Source organism: Microtus oregoni, unplaced genomic scaffold, assembly GCF_018167655.1.
Source record: "Microtus oregoni isolate MIOR12 unplaced genomic scaffold, Mior012 000042F_ref0000377, whole genome shotgun sequence".
Lineage (NCBI taxonomy): Eukaryota > Metazoa > Chordata > Mammalia > Rodentia > Cricetidae > Microtus > Microtus oregoni.
Window position 1 is genome coordinate 640,342 of NW_024543209.1, and position 18,041 is coordinate 658,382.

An 18,041-nucleotide genomic window follows, 5' to 3' on the forward strand; every position below is an offset into this window, starting at 1 on the left:
TTACAGAGATGTTCTCTACCATCCCCCAAGAGAACTCCGCAGGATTCTAGTTAGTTGGGATTCTCGATAAGGAATATGAGGTATTTCCACAAGAGCAGTAGTAATTCTTCCTAAAGTCAACAGGGACTGATTGATACTTATAGCATCCTGAATGCTTTTCTCAGCAGCTCCAGGATGGCCAAGTTTTCATTTCCTGCAAGATTAGCCCAATGCAGCTTTCCAATTTTAATGAGTTGTTCTCCGCCAGCTGTAGTACCTTTCCATGTGTATTCTAACAGAGCAGCTAGAGGAAGCTTTCTTCAAGGTCGCCCCGGTTGTCCTCTTCGCTGTTCCCTTCTCCAATATTTGGTAGAATTCACCTTTGTTGTACACTGCAATTCCCTCTAAACCTTTGATTAGCACTCCCTCTTATTACAGGATCATCAAGCGAAGCAGTCTCTTAGAAGAAGATGGACTAAGGATATCAAAAGTCTTCATTATAGAGATCCAAAAGAGACACTGGCTGCAGATTCAGTACCATTATCAGGAAGGTTCTTAAAAATTAGATGAATTTGTGAAATATCCCAGCCAAGAGGTCATTTTCCTCCCAGGTGACCTTTCATTTTCTGTTGTAAAAGTTTTTCCAGTGCCAGTCTGTAAAATGCTCCAATTATAGCCCATAATAACTTCATCTAGAATGGACAAACATCACTTTGGTAGACGTCAATTTGCTCAGTAGATATTCCAAACATCATACCAAAAGTCAATGTTTTCCTGGAGTTCCTGTGAGTCCTACAGTTGGTACACTAAGTTCTTTCTGTGTGTGATCACATCCTACTCCTGATGGTAGTTAGCTTTCCTCCCTTCCAGATCATATGATCCGTGTCTCACCAACACCTGGATGTTCTTGCCCTACTCATCTTTCTTCCTCAGGAGAGTTCTTCCTGGGGTGTTGTTTTAGGCTTATTGCTAATGATGGAACACCACGATCAAAAGCAAACTGGGGAGGTATAACACGAATTCTAATTGGTCTTAATAATAAAACCCTAGAGTCAGATATTAGGGGGTAAAAAAGAGATCAGAGAAGCAGTGAAGTCAGCCACTAGAGAGACCTTTTACCTCTACCAAATCCTCAGACTGAAAGGGCGATCCTGTCTCTACAAATCCTCAGACTGCATCTCAGGCTGCATTCGGGCTCCCGTCTCCTCCTGCCTTATAGTTCTCTCTGCCCAGCCATATCACCCCTGTCTCCATTTCCCTAGTGTTGGGATTAAAGGCATGTGATCCCAAGTGTGTGAGCTCTGTTTCTCTTTTAGACTGATTCAATCTTGTGTAGCCCAGGGTGGCTGAACTAACAGAGATCAATCTGCCTCTATCTCCTGAGTGCTGGGACTAAAGGTGTGAGCCACCACCGCCTGGCCTCTAGTGGTTTAGCTCTGCACTCTGATCTTCAGGCAAGCTTTATTTGTTAGATTACGAACAAAATATCACTACATGGAGGAAAGGGTTTACCTGGCATATACCTCCACGTCATAGCCTTTCGTTGAAAGAAGTCAGGACAGGAAATCAAGCAGGTCTGGAACCTGGAAGGGTGCTGCTTACTGGATTGCCCATCGTGGTTTCTTACAGCACCCAGGCCCACCTGCCCATGGGTGTCCCTACCCACCATGGGCCGAGCCCTCCAACATCAGTCAATCATCAAGCATTTTCTCAACTGAGGCTCCTTCCTCTCATCTTATGTTAAATTGACATAAAAGTATCCAGTACAGACATACTGACAGTCCTCCCCAATTTGCTGGCCTGGAGATGATTCTCACACTGGGGGCAGGGGCTTGGCACCTCGTCTTTCTCCCAACTAAAGGCTTGCAACTCAGCACCCACTCCTCCCCCCCCCCATTCACACAGGCCTCTGACTATGGCCACCAACCTGCACCAACTGGAGAAACTGAACCTCCAGACTCATTTCTGCCCAGAAACCAATAATAGAGCATTCAGATTTTTAAACACTGCACTGTAACTTACATTCTTTCATACTCTCCAGTCCACTAAAGGGAGAATAGGCCCATATAAAACTTGCATTAATTGGTACAATAATTCATCTATTTAGTAGATGCTCTAAAGTGTTTGGAAAGGAATTAGTTCCTACCTTAGGAAGCATATGAAATAGATTTTTTAAAGATTTTATTTCAACAAATTAATTTTAAATTGAATCTTTTCACTCCCAGCCATGATAAGGCACTGAATCTCCCACCCACCTGATGCACTTAAAATAACAGACAAGAGTTGAGGAAATGACAGCGGTAAAACCCTTGCAGTAAGCATGAGGACCAGAATTCAGATCCCTCCTGCACCCCAAAAACACCAGGCAGGTGTGGTAGCCTACCTATAAAAAGGAAGGCAAACAAAATCCCCAGGGCAAGCTGGTAAGCTAGACTAGCCAAATAGGTCAGCCCTTCCACAATATATAATATGGAGGGTAATAGAAAAAGACATCTGACACCGACCTCTGACCTCTGCATGTATGCATATATACACACTCACATTCATTCACATACATGTGTGCCTATGCACATGCACACACACTTCCCAAAATATAAATATGAAGAAACAAAATAGCATACAAAATATATTAGACATTCAAGTATCAGGCATGAAGAATGCGTGGAAAAGCCAGTCACACATTAATGTGTACAAACACATGTAAAATGTGCATGCACACATGTGCATGCCAAACACATGAAAATGAAACAAAAGCACAAATTAATGTAGTTTTTAGACAGGATTTCATGTATGCCAGGCTGCCTTTGAACTCAACGTGCAGCTTGAACTTGAACTTTGTTGGTTTTGGTTTTGTTTGTTTGTTTGTTTGTTTTTCGGGGCAGGGTTTCTCTGTGTAATAGCCCTAGCTGTCCTGAAACAAGCTTTGTAAAACAGGCTGGCCTCGAACTCACAGAGATCCGCCTGCCTCTGCCTCTGGAGTACTGGGATTAAAGGCAAGTCCCATCACCTTGACCAGGCTGACCTTGAACTTCTGATTTTCCTGCCTCCACTTCCTTTCTTTTTTTTTTTCACTTTATGCACATGGATCTTTGGTTTACATGTGTGTCTGTGTCTATTAGCACTTACATGCCCAGTGCCTGCAGGGGCCCGTAGTGAAGTTAAAGACAGGTGTAAGCCTCCATGTGAATCAGACCCAGGTCCTCTGGAAGAGCAGACAGTGCTTTGACCAGCAGAGTCATCTCTAGAGGTCTGAGTAAGAATGACCCCCATCGGCTCACATCAGGGAGTGGCACTATTTGGGGAAGGATTAAGAGGTGTTGCCTTGTTGGAGGAAGGGTGCCACTGGGGATGGCCTTTGAGCTTTCAAAAACCCATGCCAATTCCAGAGTCTCTCCTGACTCATCAGGGTGTAGCGCTCAGCTACTTCTCTGGTATGCTTGCCTGTCCCTCTGTTCCCCACCATGCTGATAATGGACTAAACCTCTGAAACAGTAAGCCAGCCCCGGTGAAATGCTTTCCTTTGTAAGAGCTGCCTTGGTCACGGTGTCCCTTCACAGCAGTGTGACAGTGCCTAAGACACCATCTTTCTAACCCCTGACTCCTGTTTTGAAGTTCTGGAATTTATAGTTGTAAACACCAGTTTAAGCGGTGCTGAGGATTAAACCCAAGGCTTTATAGATGCTAGGAAAGCACTGAAGCCAGAAGTTGCCTTAGTTACTGTTCCATTGCTATGAAGAGACACTTAACTCGATGGTTGCACACTGAAAAGCCACCAAGGTCAGGTAGTAGCGGCCCACACTTGGGAGGCAGAGTCAGGCAGGTCTGTTCGAGGCCAGCCTGGTCTACTGAGCGAGTTTCAGAAGAACACCCAGGGCTGCACATAGAAACCCTGTCTCAGGGTGTGTGTGGCAGGGGTGGGAAAGGACTACCTGAAGGACGAACAACTATGTAACCATGGTTCCGAGAAGAGGGAGGCTTCATGAAATATACACAGTGGACTAGCATTTTCCTGAATTAACAAGAGGATTCAGGGCTTGCTTGAGGATCAAAGGTGTGAGCAGCGCCACCACCCCAGCAATAACAGATTTTAAAAGTTTACCTCCAAAAGTAAACATTGTAACAGGTGCCCACGCCCCTGTTCCCCACATGAACAGAGTAGCACAGGAATGACAGTCCATTGCCATCAGAGACAGCACCACCTACTTCCTGAGAACCAAGAACTATTTACCCAGCAAAGTCTTGTTTCAAGGGCCAAGAAGATGACGCGGTGGGTAAATGTGCCTGTTATGCAAACTGAACAACCTAAGTTAGAGCCCAGGGTCACCCAATGGAAAGGGACAATGGAGTCCTGAAAGTTGTTTTCTGCCTGCACAGGTCGGGGCGTGTGCACATGTGCCACATACAAACACAAAATAATGACCTTTACATGGATCTTTCAAGAACAGAGGAAATATAAGGACCCTTTCAAGCATAAAATAGCAAAAGACTGGCCCCATAACAAACGCTAGATGAGAGCCAGGCGATGGTGGCGCACGCCTTTAATCCCAGCACTCGGGAGGCAGAGGCAGGCGGATCTCTGTGAGTTCGAGACCAGCCTGGTCTACAGAGCTAGTTACAGGACAGGCTCCAATGCCACAGAGAAACCCTGTCTCGAAAAACCAAAAAAAAAAAAAAAAAAAAAAAAAAAAAGCTAGATGAGCCAGTCATGGTGGCTCACACCTGTAACTCCACTGCTTGGAGGCTGGGACAGCACATACTAAGACCCTGTCACAAATAGAAGTTAAATGATATCCTTTTGGCCTGAGGAAAATCATACCAGATGGAAGGTCGTGCCTACACAAACAAAGAGAACAGAAACAATACTGCATAGCTAGATGAAGCCAGCCCTTCTTTCCACTCTCCTAACTTCCTTCTTTTCCCCTAAATTTGTTTTGCTATGTACAGTCTTGTCATGTAGCCCCAGGCTAGCCTGAAACTCACCATGGTAGCCCAGGCTGGCCTCTAACTCATGATCTTTCCTACCCCAGCCTTCCTGAATGCTGAGCTTACAGGGCACACCTCCATATATAGCTAAAATTCTTATTGTTGTGTGTGGTGACACAAACAGGCAATCTCAACCCTCAGAAGGTTGGGGTGGGAGGATCATAAGTTCAAGGTCAGCCTGAACAACGTAGTTGGACACTGTCAACAAACAAGTCTCTTCAGGAGATCACTTATAAACTATTTGTGGTGGTTTGGATGTAATTGACCCCCATATTCTCATAGAAAGTAAATATTAGGAGGTGTGGCTTTGTGTGTCACCACTGTGGGGTGGGCTCTGAGGTCTCATGTATGCTCAAGCCACGCCCCGTGTCTCAGACCACCTCTTGTTGCCTGCACAAGATGTAGAACTCTCAGCGACCTCTCCAGCAGCATGTCTGCCTGCACACTGTCAAGTCGCACCGTGACATAAATGACTGAACCTCTGAACTGTAAGTCAGCCAATTAAATGTTTTCCCTTCTAAGAGTTGTTATGGTCATGGTGTCTCTAAAGAGCAATAGAAACCCTAAGACATTATTTATCAAACATTTAAACCCAAATAGTAATCATTTATATTAGTTTAGGATGCTTTAACAAGCAACTATTGACTGGGTGACTTAGACAATGAACATTTATTTTATCGCAGTTGTAAAGCTAAAAGTGGGAACTCAGGGAGCCAGCAGATCAGGTTCTGGTGAGGGCTGTTTGCCTGGCTTGCTGATGGCTAGTTTGACACTGAGTCCTCACCTAGGGAAAGAAAACTTACCTTACAGGCTCTAATCCAAACAGTCACATTTAGGCCAGAGCACAGTCCAGTCCATCAAACTACAGTTGTAGCATTTGCAGAAGTGAACTTCCCACATACACATGACCAGAGCACAACAGATACTTCACGAGAGGTGTGGAAACACTCTGCCACAGCTTCTCCTGTGTGTGAAGTCTCCAGGAACTCTTGAAAGAAAGTTGTTGGACATGACAACCTTCCAATTCCGCTGATGTGAGCAGCAATAAATACAAGTCATAGAAACCCCCGAGGACAATGGCCAGATCACACAAATACCACCGTGATCCAAGCAAATGTGGAGAAGAAAGGGAAAGTCAAGGACACAAGCAATAAATCAAACATAAAGGACAGCTGCAGGAAGTGAAGGCACACTCATACACACTCAGAACCTGCTTCCAGAGCGATGGGGTCAAGGAAGCTTTTCCTGTTCTGCTAAGAAGACTAAAAAGACTGCCTATAAAGCAAACATAAGAAGTAACTGGACATAAAAGCAGGGAGAACTTGGACTGAAAGGGACTCCAGGACTGAGGCACAGCAGAGGGCGGAGCTCTGCAGGCCTGGCCTTGCTGTGTTGGGTGCTCAGGCCATACTGCAGAATCTGGCAACAGGAAACACCAGGGAATGTAGACATACGAGGGAAAAAACTAACAGACTTCAGCAGAAAGAACCAGGAAAGGGCACAGTGAATTAAAAGTGCCTTTAGACAAGAACTCTTTTCCAAGCAAAAACTGCAGAAGAAACTTCAGCCTGACTCACTTATGTTCACAAGCGTGTGCATGCATGCACACGCAAGTGCATGCGCGCGTGAACACACACAGAGACGCACATAAGAGCAAATTTTTAAAAGAAATTAACAAATATATAAAAAGAGCAAAAGGAAAAATATAGGGCAAAGTGGGGGGGGGGGACCTCACACACAACGTCTTAGAGTAGTCTCTTCCTGAGTTCTCCAAAATATTCTGTGGTCAGGTGGAAGATGATGCCACCTGAAGCTGAGGCTCTTCTGTTTCATGTCATGCAAATGGGGTGATGCAGTCAGTTGCTGAACAGGGCCACAGTCATTTTAGGCACCTTTACTCTCCCTCCTGAGACTGCTCAGTTTGTATAGCTTGGGGCTGCTAATGGTTAATGTCCAGAAGTGTGGAGCTTTCAGGGAGCTTGCTGGAGCACTGAGATTTTTACTGGTCTCTGTGATTTCTGCTCAAAATTACACATCCCGAGGATGGAGGAGGTTGCAGAGAGCATCCGCTGACCTGAGAATCAGACTGCTCAGTCCTGCCAATGGAAAAACACACGACAGAGAGGAAGAATGGAGTTGGAGAAGCCTATTGACCTCTGGCTCCTGATTGCCAATCCCCTCAGTGATCTTGGCTGCAGCCAAAGAAGGTGGAGCTGCTGTCCTCCGAGCCTGCCAGCACAGAAGCCTCTTGCTATCTAGGCTTCTCAGTGTATCTGTATCCTGCACACCAGAGAGGCCCACCAGACAAAGGTGTCGAGCAAGGCATCCCCTCTCAAGATGTACCTGGGCATAGTCCTCCAAAGTATGCAGAGTACACACATGGACTTCCCCAGTGCTAAACTATCCCATAGGAATCACCACCACGCCAAATCCAACAACTGGATTTAAGGCTTATGAAAACTCTGGACTTGTCCTGTGGCTAAGATTAGCAACCATTCTCCAGACCGATACTCCTGGCCTATGTGGTGGGAGAGCCTGTGGTTACCCCCCATCCTCCACTCCCCACCCCCACCCCCCGCTGGAGGGCTGGAGTCAGCTTCACTCTTTCTGCTTAGCCGTTCTAATTTTCCAGGCTGTACTGCCTAGGTGGTTTGAATAAAAATGGCCCCATAGGCACATAGGGAGTGGCACTATTGAGAGGTGTGGCCTTTTTGGAGGAAGTGTGTCTCTGAGAATGGGTTTTGAGGCTTCAAACGCTCAAACCAGGCCCAATGTCACTCTCTCTTCTTGCTGCCTGAGGATCCAGACGTGGAACTCTAAGCTCCTTCCCCAGCACCATGTCTGCCTGTGTGCTGCCGCGCTTCCCACCATGATGATAATGGACTAAACCTCTGAATTGTAAGTCGGTCCCAGTTAAATGCTTTCCTTTATAAGAGCTGCTGTGGTCATGGTGTCTCTTCACAGCAATAAAAGACCTAAGACTTGGCTTCTGACAGGCTTCCTCTCTTCAGACATTACCCTTGACTTCCCTGGGTATCCTCAGCTGCCGTCCTGTGGAGGCTACTTCACTCTTCCCAGACTTCCAGAGCGTTCTCGTTCCTTAGAATCTTCTTCTGATTTATTCATTTTACTTTGTGTGTGTGCCTGCGTATATTGTGTGCACTACATGCGTGTCTGTGAAGGTCAGAAGAGGGTGTTGGATCTCCTGAAACTGATAAGTTACAGATTGTTGTGAACCCCTCTGCTAGAGCAGCAAGTCCTCCAAACTGCTGAGTCGCTTATTGCTTTTATTGCCATTTACTTTAACTAGCAGTTTACCAGAAAAAAAAGGAAAGGAAGGAAGGAAGGAAAAAACTCCTAAAGTAAGAGAGGAACATGCTAAACATGCTAAATCAGACCATGTAAAGGAGAACCCAGAATAGGAAAACTATTGAAATTCTTCCACAAAAAGACAGACAAAGAGAAGAAATAAATAAAGGTGGAAAGCCAATCCTCAACAATTTTGAGAGAATTCAAAATGTAAAATGTGTTCATGTGTGTGTGTGTCTGTATGTGTTCACATGGGTGTGTGTGTATGTATCACTATGATACCCAAACCAAAGACATATTAAAAATAAGAAACTATAAACCTAGTGGTGGTGGTGCATGCCTTTAATCCTAGCACTCAGGAGGCAGAGGCAGGTGGATCTCTGTGAGTTCAAGGCTATCCTGGTCTACAAGAATTAGCTCTAGGAAAGCCAGAACTGTTACACAGAGAAACTCTGTCTTTTTTTTTTTTAATATTTATTTATTTATTATGTATACAATATTCTGTCTGTGTGCATGTCTGCAGGCCAGAAGAGGGCACCAGACCTCTTTACAGATGGTTGTGAGCCACCATGTGGTTGCTGGGAATTGAACTCAGGACCTTTGGAAGAGCAGGCAATGCTCTTAACCACCGAGCCATCTCTCCAGCCCCGAGAAACTCTGTCTTGAACAAACAAACAAAAAACAAAACTATAGACCAATATTCTTTATTAATACAAGCATAAAAATACCTTAAAACATATTAATATTAAAGTATTATATGCATCAGTATTACTATGCCCCTACTAGACTGGCTAAAGTTTACTGCTCATTATCAGTATTTTTATTTTTATTTATTTTTATCAATTAATTTTTTTGTTAATTATATACCTGTGTGGGTATGTTCACATACATCCAAGTGCCCCTGAGTCCAGAAGAGGACCCCAGATCTCGTGGAGATGTGAGATACCCAACATGGATGCTGGGAACTGAACTCAGGTCTCTGCAGGAGCAGTAACACTCGCCTGCTCAGACATGTCTCCCACCCTCGTCGTCAACCTTAAAAAATATCATCAAATAGAGGCCAGATACATAGAAAAAAATTATAAACCGTGATGAAGTGAGGTTTCTTCTAAGAATGCAGGCCTAGTTCGATACTGGGAAGTAAAACACAGACTGAAAGGGGATATATATCTGTCCACAGAGGGCAGAAAAATATCTGACAAAAAATAAGTCCCCATTCATGAGAAAAAGTCTCCAAAGAGCAGAAATAGGAAGGAAATGCCTTTGCCTTGATAAAGATCATCTACAAAAACAAAACATCCCATTCCTGCAGTTAGCGCTAGGAGAGACTGGCCACCTGGAACCAGAGCAGTCACCCTCACTACAGCCTTCACAGAACACGGAATGGTCCAGCCAGCTTCTTAGGAAGGAGACAGTATTAGGTGAAAGAGGGTAGGCCAAGACCTTAACAAAACTTCAACTCTAAAACTAGAACATTCTGGCCGGGCGGTGGTGGCGCACGCCTTTAATCCTAGCACTCGGGAGGCAGAGGCAGGCGGATCTCTGTGAGTTCGAGACCAGCCTGGTCTACAAGAGCTAGTGCCAGGACAGGCTCCAAAACCACAGAGAAACCCTGTCTCAAAAAACCAAAAAATAAATAAATAAATAAAACTATAACATTCTTGGGGATAAAAATAGATGAAAATCCCTGGCTCTGCCTTAGCAAATGATTTATTTACTTTCTAAAAAAGATTTCATGTATGTATAAATGTGTATGTGTGTGCATGAGCCCCTAGTGAGTGCCCCTTGTGAGTGCTGGCAACCTAACTCAGGTCCTCAGGGAAAGCTCTACACACTTTTAGCCCTCTGAGCCAATTCTCCAGCCTGGTAATAATTGTGTAAGTATAACACAAAAGCATAGGCTAGAATAAGAATAAATAATTAAATTCAAGGAGGCAGAGTGCAATCAGAGTTTCAAGAGGTTGGGAATGAAAAAAATGGAATATTATTGCATAATTGTATAGCTTCTTTTAAAATGTATTCTCATTATTGTTATTTAGATAGATGATGATGAAAATAGATGATAGATAGATAGATAGATAGATAGATAGATGCCTCTGTGTCTGTGTGTGTGTGTGTGCGCGCGCGTGTGCAGGCACCATGGAAGTCAGAGACATTGGTTCCCTTTGGAGCTAGAGTTACAAGTAGTTTTGAATTGCTTAACATGGGTGCCGGGAACCAAACTCAGGTCCTCTGTAAGAACAGTATATGCTCTTAATCACTGAGCCACACCTCCAGCCCTGAATTGTACAGATTCTATGAAAATCAGAGACGTATACATTGAGAGAACCCCAACCCCAGAAAGTTGTCCTCAGATCTGCACGCAAGCATTGCGGCATGCACAAGTGTCCACACTCATATACACACATCAGGCACACACAATAATGATAAATGCATGATTTTTAAAAATTGATATTGTAATAGAGCAAAAGCCATTAAACTGCACACATAAGAGTTGTGTGTAAATTATGTCTCAATATTTCGTCTGGGTGTTTGCCTGCATGTCAGTCTGTGCACTATGTCATGCCTGGTGCCTTCAGAGGTCAGAGCAGGCTGTACTAATTGGACTCACTGGGTTACAAAAAAAAAAAAAGCGAACAAAGAAGAGGCCATGAACATGAAAGAGTAATGATGGGGAAGTAAAGAAGGATGCTCGTGCTCAAGATACATGGCATGTATGTAAGAAGCTGTCAAAGAAGAATGGCTATTCCTTTTAGAAATGCTGGGTGGGATACCGCAAAGATAGTTCACCAGTTTTGGGGGAGTTCTGTTCCCAGTACCCTCCCTGGGTGGCCCCATAACTTAGCTTCAGCTGGTCGAACACCTTGTTCTGGTCTCCAAGGGTACCTGTAGGCACATGTCTGAGCGCACGCACAGAGAGAGATTAATTGAAGGGGGTGTCAAGATGGTTCAGTGTGCAAAGGACTTGCTGCCTAACCTGCTGACAACTTGAGTTCAATCCCTAGGACCCACATGATGAAAAGGACAGGACTGACTCCTGCAAACTGTCCCCTGATCTCCACAAGTGCTCTGTGGTAGGTAGGCACCTCTCTCTCTCTCTCTCTCTCTCCCCTACCCCTCCCTCTCATCTCTAAATAAACTAATGTAAAATATGTTTTTAAAAAAGTTGTTGTCTGACCTCTGCATGGAACATGAGCCCTCCTCACACCAAGCACACACACATATATGCCTACACACAAATAACAATAAACTTATAAAAAAAATTTTAAAAAGTCAAGTCAAACAAGTATGTAACTTGCAATAAATGTTTGATTTCAAGTACACATTCTTATCCCTGCTGTAGCTAAAGGCAGACGAAATTCTACCGCTCATCCATAAGCCTGCACAAGAGACCACTTGTCTATTTGCTGGACAAATAAGAGCTGGAGGTTCTGCTCAGCTCTTTTGTCATGGGCCACAGAGAGGAAGAACTTGTTAACCTGTTGCTAAGCAACAGGACTTCCTGGACCAGGACTTCTGCACAGCAAAGCGCACTGCGAATTGTCCAGACCTACAAAGGAAAGAGCGGGTGCAGGGCACGCATGAATAGAGAGACAGGAAACCACCTCTGGAAACCAAGCGGAGGACTGAAGTGCGCATCTGAGAAACAAGCCCCAGGCCCATTCTCAAGTCCCCCCAGCCCAAACTCCCACCCACTGGAGGACTACCCCTGCCACCACTCCATGAAATCAAAGTGAAAAGCAGCAATGTGAATTTTATGAGCATGTTTATTTACAAGACTTCGAGAGACTGCCGTCTCCAAGGGCTCAGAGAATAACGGTGCTTGCCACCACGCCTGGAGACCTGGGTTTGACGCCTAGGACCCATTCTCACAAGTTGTCCTCTGACCTCCACATGAGCATTGTCGTATATGAGTCTCTCTCTCTCTCTCTCCTCCCCCCTCCCCTCTCTCACATACACCACACACACACACACACACACACACACTAAATGTCACTTTAAAAAAAAAACCTAGCAGGGCAGTGGTGGCGCACGCCTTTAATCCCAGCACTTGGGAGGCAGAGGCAGGCGGATCTTTGTGAGTTCGAGACCAGCCTGGTCTACAAGAGCTAGTTCCAGGACAGGCTCCAAAACCACAGAGAAACCCTGTCTCGAAAAACTAAAAAAAATAAATAAAAATAAAAAAATAAAAAAAAATAAAAATAAAAAAAAAACCTACCATCTTCATAGTGGTAAGAGAAAACCACTAAAATTTTACTGGGAGCTGGGCGATGGTGGCGCACGCCTTTAATCCCAGCACTCGGGAGGCAGAGGCAGGCGGATCTCTGTGAGTTCGAGACCAGCCTGGTCTACAGAGCTAGTCCCAGGACAGGCTCCAAAGCCACAGAGAAACCCTGTCTCGAAAAACCAAAAAAAAAAAAAAAATTTTACTGGGAGTTCACTAAATTCTGAGCCCGAAGCACAAAGCAGCAGCTAACGTAGGTGGTAAGGCTAGCTTCATTAAGATGTGAGACTTAGCTGGGCAGTGGTGGCGCATTCTGTGAATCCCAGCACTCAGGAGGCAGAGGCAGCAGATCTCTGGGAGTTCGAGGCTAACCTGGTCTACAGAGTGAGTTCCAGGATAGCCAGGGCTGTTACAGACAGAAACCATAACTTGGAAAAAGAAAACTGAGATTTAGATTTTCCTTTACATTTTAGTTAGAACATTAATTCTATAAAGAAAGTACTTACTTTAGTGTTAATCCTTCTTTTTAAAGACAGGGTCTCTCATTGAAGCCAGAGCTTGCCAATGTGGCTAGGCTAGCTGGGCAGCAGGCTCGAGGAATCTATCTGGTCTTGTACACCTCTTCCCAGTGCTGGGGTAACAGACATACTGCCTGGCTTTCTTGTAGGTGCTTAGAATATAAACCAGGCCCCCACACTTCCTCGGCAAGCATTTTACTCATGGAGCTATCGCTGAAGCCCTGCTGTCTTAATGACACGTCATCAGCCGAAGACCAGGTTCGGAAGACGTGAGCTTCTAAAGGCCACGCTCAGTCCTAGCCAGACCACGGCACAGCTGCCGTGAGAAGTGGGGACAAACTCATCAGTATTGCCAATTACAACGTGACACAAGGCATTATCTCCTGCTGCTGGGAGAAAAACACTCTGACCAGAGCACCTTAGAGGAGAAAAGAATTCTAACTCACAGGTGTGGGTTATAGGTCCCTTGCTGCAGGGAAGTTAAGGAAGCAAGAACGTCACGTAGCTAGTCACGTTGCCTGCACTGTTAAGAAGCAGACAGCATTGCAAGCATGCTTAGCTTGTAAGACTTTAAGACAATCCTGAAGCCATTTTTGACAATTCTGAATCCTCTCAGCCTCTGTGCCATAGTGCTTCCCCTCCTCCCCTGGGAACCAAGAACCTAACAGCTACACTTGCACGTACTCAGTTCCTGAACAATTACCCATATACATATGCTTTGATTCAGTCCCCTGGGAAACGAGGTCAAAATGACCTCTTACCTCATCTGATCTGGCAACAGCTCTCCAGTCAATTATTGGTAATAGCCCTTTCAAATAAGCCAATCAGAATAGTCAAAGAACACCCCCCCCCTTGCTTCTGTGGCCCCTTTAAAAGTAGACTGTACCAGCTATTCGAGGTCCCTCGGCTTCCCAAATGCTGGGGGACCTTGTCATGACAGAATTAATAAAATCCTCATGCTTTTGCATCGGCTGTGGTGTGTGAGATGGTCTCTGGGGGCAACTCCTTCTCGGTGTTTGGACGCTAGAGTCCAACAAGCTCACTCTCTCCGCTCTAAAACAGCCCAGGATCTCCTGCCTAGGAATGGTGTCACCTAAGCTGGGCGGGCCTTCCTACATCAATTATTGTAATTAAGATAGATATGCCCACGGGCAACTTTTCTAGACAATCCCTCACTGAGACTCTCCCCAGGTGATTCTCAGTTGCATCAAGTTGACAATTAGAACCAACCACCTTGTGCTGTTGCCGTGGGAAACCACTTTGGAGCTCTGCAGAAAGTTAAACTTAGACCTGTCATATGGCGCACTTCCCCCAAATAACTGGAAGCAGATACTAAAACAGACACTTTGTGCTAACGTTCACTGAAGCTTTATTCCCGGTAGCCAAAGAAGGGAAGACCACAAACGCCTGTCCATGAACAGGTGAGTAAAAACAAGAGCATTACAGATATGTGTGATGGGTAGCTTAACAAGAAGAGGAGTGGGATTTCGACACAAAGGCTATGTAAATCGCGCTGGCTTTCTATCATGGGAACAAAGAAAATTAGGAAAAAAATTTACGAGATGAAAGATTCATTTATTTATTTATATAACTTCTCCAGCGATGCACTTGCCTGGCACACAGGAAGCCCTACATTCTGCCCTTTGCCCTGAACACAGATTTCCCCATCTGCGGAGGAAAGGCGCTCCCTGCCTTCAACCACAGCTGCGTGCCCAAGTGCATGAGACCAGTGAGGGAGATGGCACCGCCTATGCAGACCCCGCCTTGAGTAGCAGAATGTCTCTACCCACAATTCCCCCTCACGGCCTACCTCCTCAAGGCCGTATTCCCAAGAAAGAAGCCCTGGCTTGTCTGCTACATAAGCCAGTGAGCCAGGAGTGGCTTCTGTCTGTTGGGTCTCTAGCGTTTTTATTTCCTCAAAGTGAGATGAGCTGAGCTGTCCAAATGCCTACCAACACCAGGTTCAGATTTGCCCACACCCATCTGTTGTAAACATCCTTCAGATAAACAGAGTAAGGCCCTTGGAACCTGTCTGTTTGCATACTGGGAAAACCTCTGCCCAGCATCTGCTAACGTGAGATTAACTCCCAAACTGTGATGACCCTAAGTCGTTCCACTGCCTCTGGGATTCTGAGACCTAGGGTGTCCCCCTCCAGGCTGCTGAGTCATATCGCCCAGCCCTGCCAGCACTCAGCACTCCCTCAGTACTAAAGGTCTCTCCTTCAGTGTGCTCCCCAACCTCTGGCAGTCTCCAGTCCAAGGGACCTCCTTATACTCGTCTCAAGTTTTTGAGTTCTACCGCCACCTTGTGGCGCATTTTCTTCTTGAACATCAACCACAGCCCTGATTGAGATCTCTGAGTAGGACTTCATGGGGAGCAGCCAGCAGGTAGGGGCAACTGGACAGTGGTCATCCTGCAGGCAGTTGGCTGTGAGTCTAGACCTGGACTCAAGCTACCTGAATCCTCATCTCTAAGAAAGGGCTAACGGAAGTACCTGTCGTGAGGTGCAGGGTGAGGATAGAATAGGTTGTCTACAGAAAGAGTCTGACCCAGAATAAGCACCCAAGAGGTGGAGCTGTGGTCTTCTGTGTGAATAAAAGAGTATTCGGGTTCTTCCAAGCTCATCGGGGCAGAGTTTCTTTAATACAGCCTCTGGATGCGTTTCCGTTCACTGGGCGCCGTTTCACAGGCACACACGGATGGACACGATGTGGTGACAATCTTGCAATCTGTCCAACGTAATAGCATGTCGAAAGAAAAGTTCATGCCAAACATCATTGGTTCAGATCACAACATTTACAACCCTAGACGCTCCCAAAACAATACAGGCCATTGTCATTGCTTGGTTGAAGACAGCAGACACTTTGGTGGCAGGACGTAGAAAAATGGAGCTGGAAGCAGGCCAGAACCATCTTCTCCACTGGGTAGCTTTCCTAGTGCTGCAATTACTCCGGGGCCTCTAGGGAAGGGACATCATCAGTCGTCTTTCCTAGCAGCGTGTCCTCCAGGCAACAATGCCAACTGTACCCAGGATGCGCCAACGGGCCAGGAGGAGGCAGTGCACATCTTTAGCCCCAGCACTCGGGAGGCAGAAGCAGGCGAATCCCTGAGATTGGGGGCAGCCTGGTCTATAGATCAAGTTCCAAAACAGCCCCGAGAAATCCTGTCTTGAAAAAAACAAAACAAAGAAACCAAACAGCGACAAAGAGATGTGCCAACTGCACATTAGTGGCATGACTGTTAGTGGGGTAACCCACTGCTTTCTGATTGGATTTGATGGCCACTCCACGGGAGGGGATCCATGCCTGGTACTAGCCAAAAGCCCATAGCTGGGGAGGGCATAGGCTATAGTGGGAAACCTATCAACTTTGTTCTGCTAAATGGACATCGTTCTTGTCAAATGTAAATATGCCTTCTACAGATTTATGTTTGTGCCCATAGATGTGTGCTACTCTCAAGCTTAATTATAGAAACTTACTTTCGCGGTGGGGAGTGGCTAATGCCAAGACATGCAACTAGTCACATGACCAAGACTAGGTCATCATTGAATGTCCAGCCCTGAACAGGATGTCTTCATCCACCCGCCCTTCAAGGCTCTGAGGGGTCATGGGAGAGTGGCTGGGAGGAACGTAAGAGCTGGAAGGCAAGGAGGAGCTCTGTGAAATGATGTCCCCTGGACACAGCATGACGACATGGCTAACGCCCTCAGGAACTCACAGCGGCTGTGCTTACCTACACAAGACCTGCACAGACAGAGCCCGTCAACACGTCATTCTTGGAAGAAGGGCTTGTAAGGCGCCCCCTTAGCTAAAGAGCTGTCCAGTTAGTGCTGCTGGGGGAGGGGGAGTCAGTCTTCTTTGGGGTGTAGTCACTGGTAATTTGCCCATGGTCCAATAAATAACCCCAAACCCAAAATCAAAGAAATCATAAACTATTAAAAGTAAAATAATAATAATAATAATAATAATAATAACAGCAACAATTAAGATCTGGGGAAATGACTCAGTTGGTGAAATACTTTGCCTAGAAAACATGAGGACCAGAGCCCATGCACAGAGAACTGGCCATGGTAAGTCAGTGTGAACACACAACTCTCGCCTCCAAGGGGAGAAGTTACTGCTTATTCTCAACCTAAATATGAGTCACCATGGCCTAGAACACAGGTTCGGGTTACCCAGAGTTCCATATTCCAATATGGTAACCATTCCATGAAGTTTTTTTTTTCTTATTAATACAGTATTTTGTTTTCTCCCTGTCAAACCCAGAGCCAAGCATTTTCCCCAGACTTCCTGGGGAGGTACAGGAAAAGGAACATACAGGGCAGACGGGACACAAAAGAACTATGGGAGACAGCTGCTTCATGTGGCCAAGAGGATGAGAAAGGCCACCATTAGGTAAAAGAGCCCCACGGCCTCTGTGAGGGAAAAGCCCAGAATCGCATAGAAGAGACAAGTTCCTGGCATAACCAACGAGAACCAACGATGAGGCTCCCCCAAAACAGTCCCAATCCCAGCCCCAGAGCTAACCATCCCAACTGTAACCAATGAACTTGGTGACTGTGTCGATGTCCCTGGTAATGACACTGGTTTGGAAACGGTGGCTAGGGATGAGTGAGGTCAGAGGACGAGGGACTGCCAAGCTGCTGAGGACCTCATCTGTCCACATCTGTAATCAGTTCAGCTCCACTGCAGACAGCAGATACTCAGCACCTGGGAGGCACTCCTGATCGAGGAACTGGTGGAGATGAACTTGGAGCAGGCAAACATTTTCACAGGTGAGGGACCAAGGCAGGAGAACTGCTCCCAGGATAGAAAAGACAGAGGGGGCCCGGTCCGGGAAGTGTTTATAGTAACAAACAGGACGAAGACGTTCCATCAAGACATTCACACGTACATTGGTGGAGACATTACAGGAGAACAGCGACATCTCGGCTGGAGGCTCCAGATGCTATCTGATGACAGTCCTAACCTTCTGACCAGCAGAAACTGGTTTTGTCAGTTAATACATTCCAGAAGGTTTCACCTGG

General features: G+C 45.9%; 2 pseudogenes; both read right to left on the reverse strand.

The window, feature by feature from the left end:
• Nucleotides 1-1,513, reverse strand: LOC121433941 (annotated as a pseudogene).
• A 15,860-nt stretch (nucleotides 1,514-17,373) lies between these two features.
• Nucleotides 17,374-17,670, reverse strand: LOC121433942 (annotated as a pseudogene).
• Between the last annotated feature and the right edge of the window lie 371 nt (nucleotides 17,671-18,041).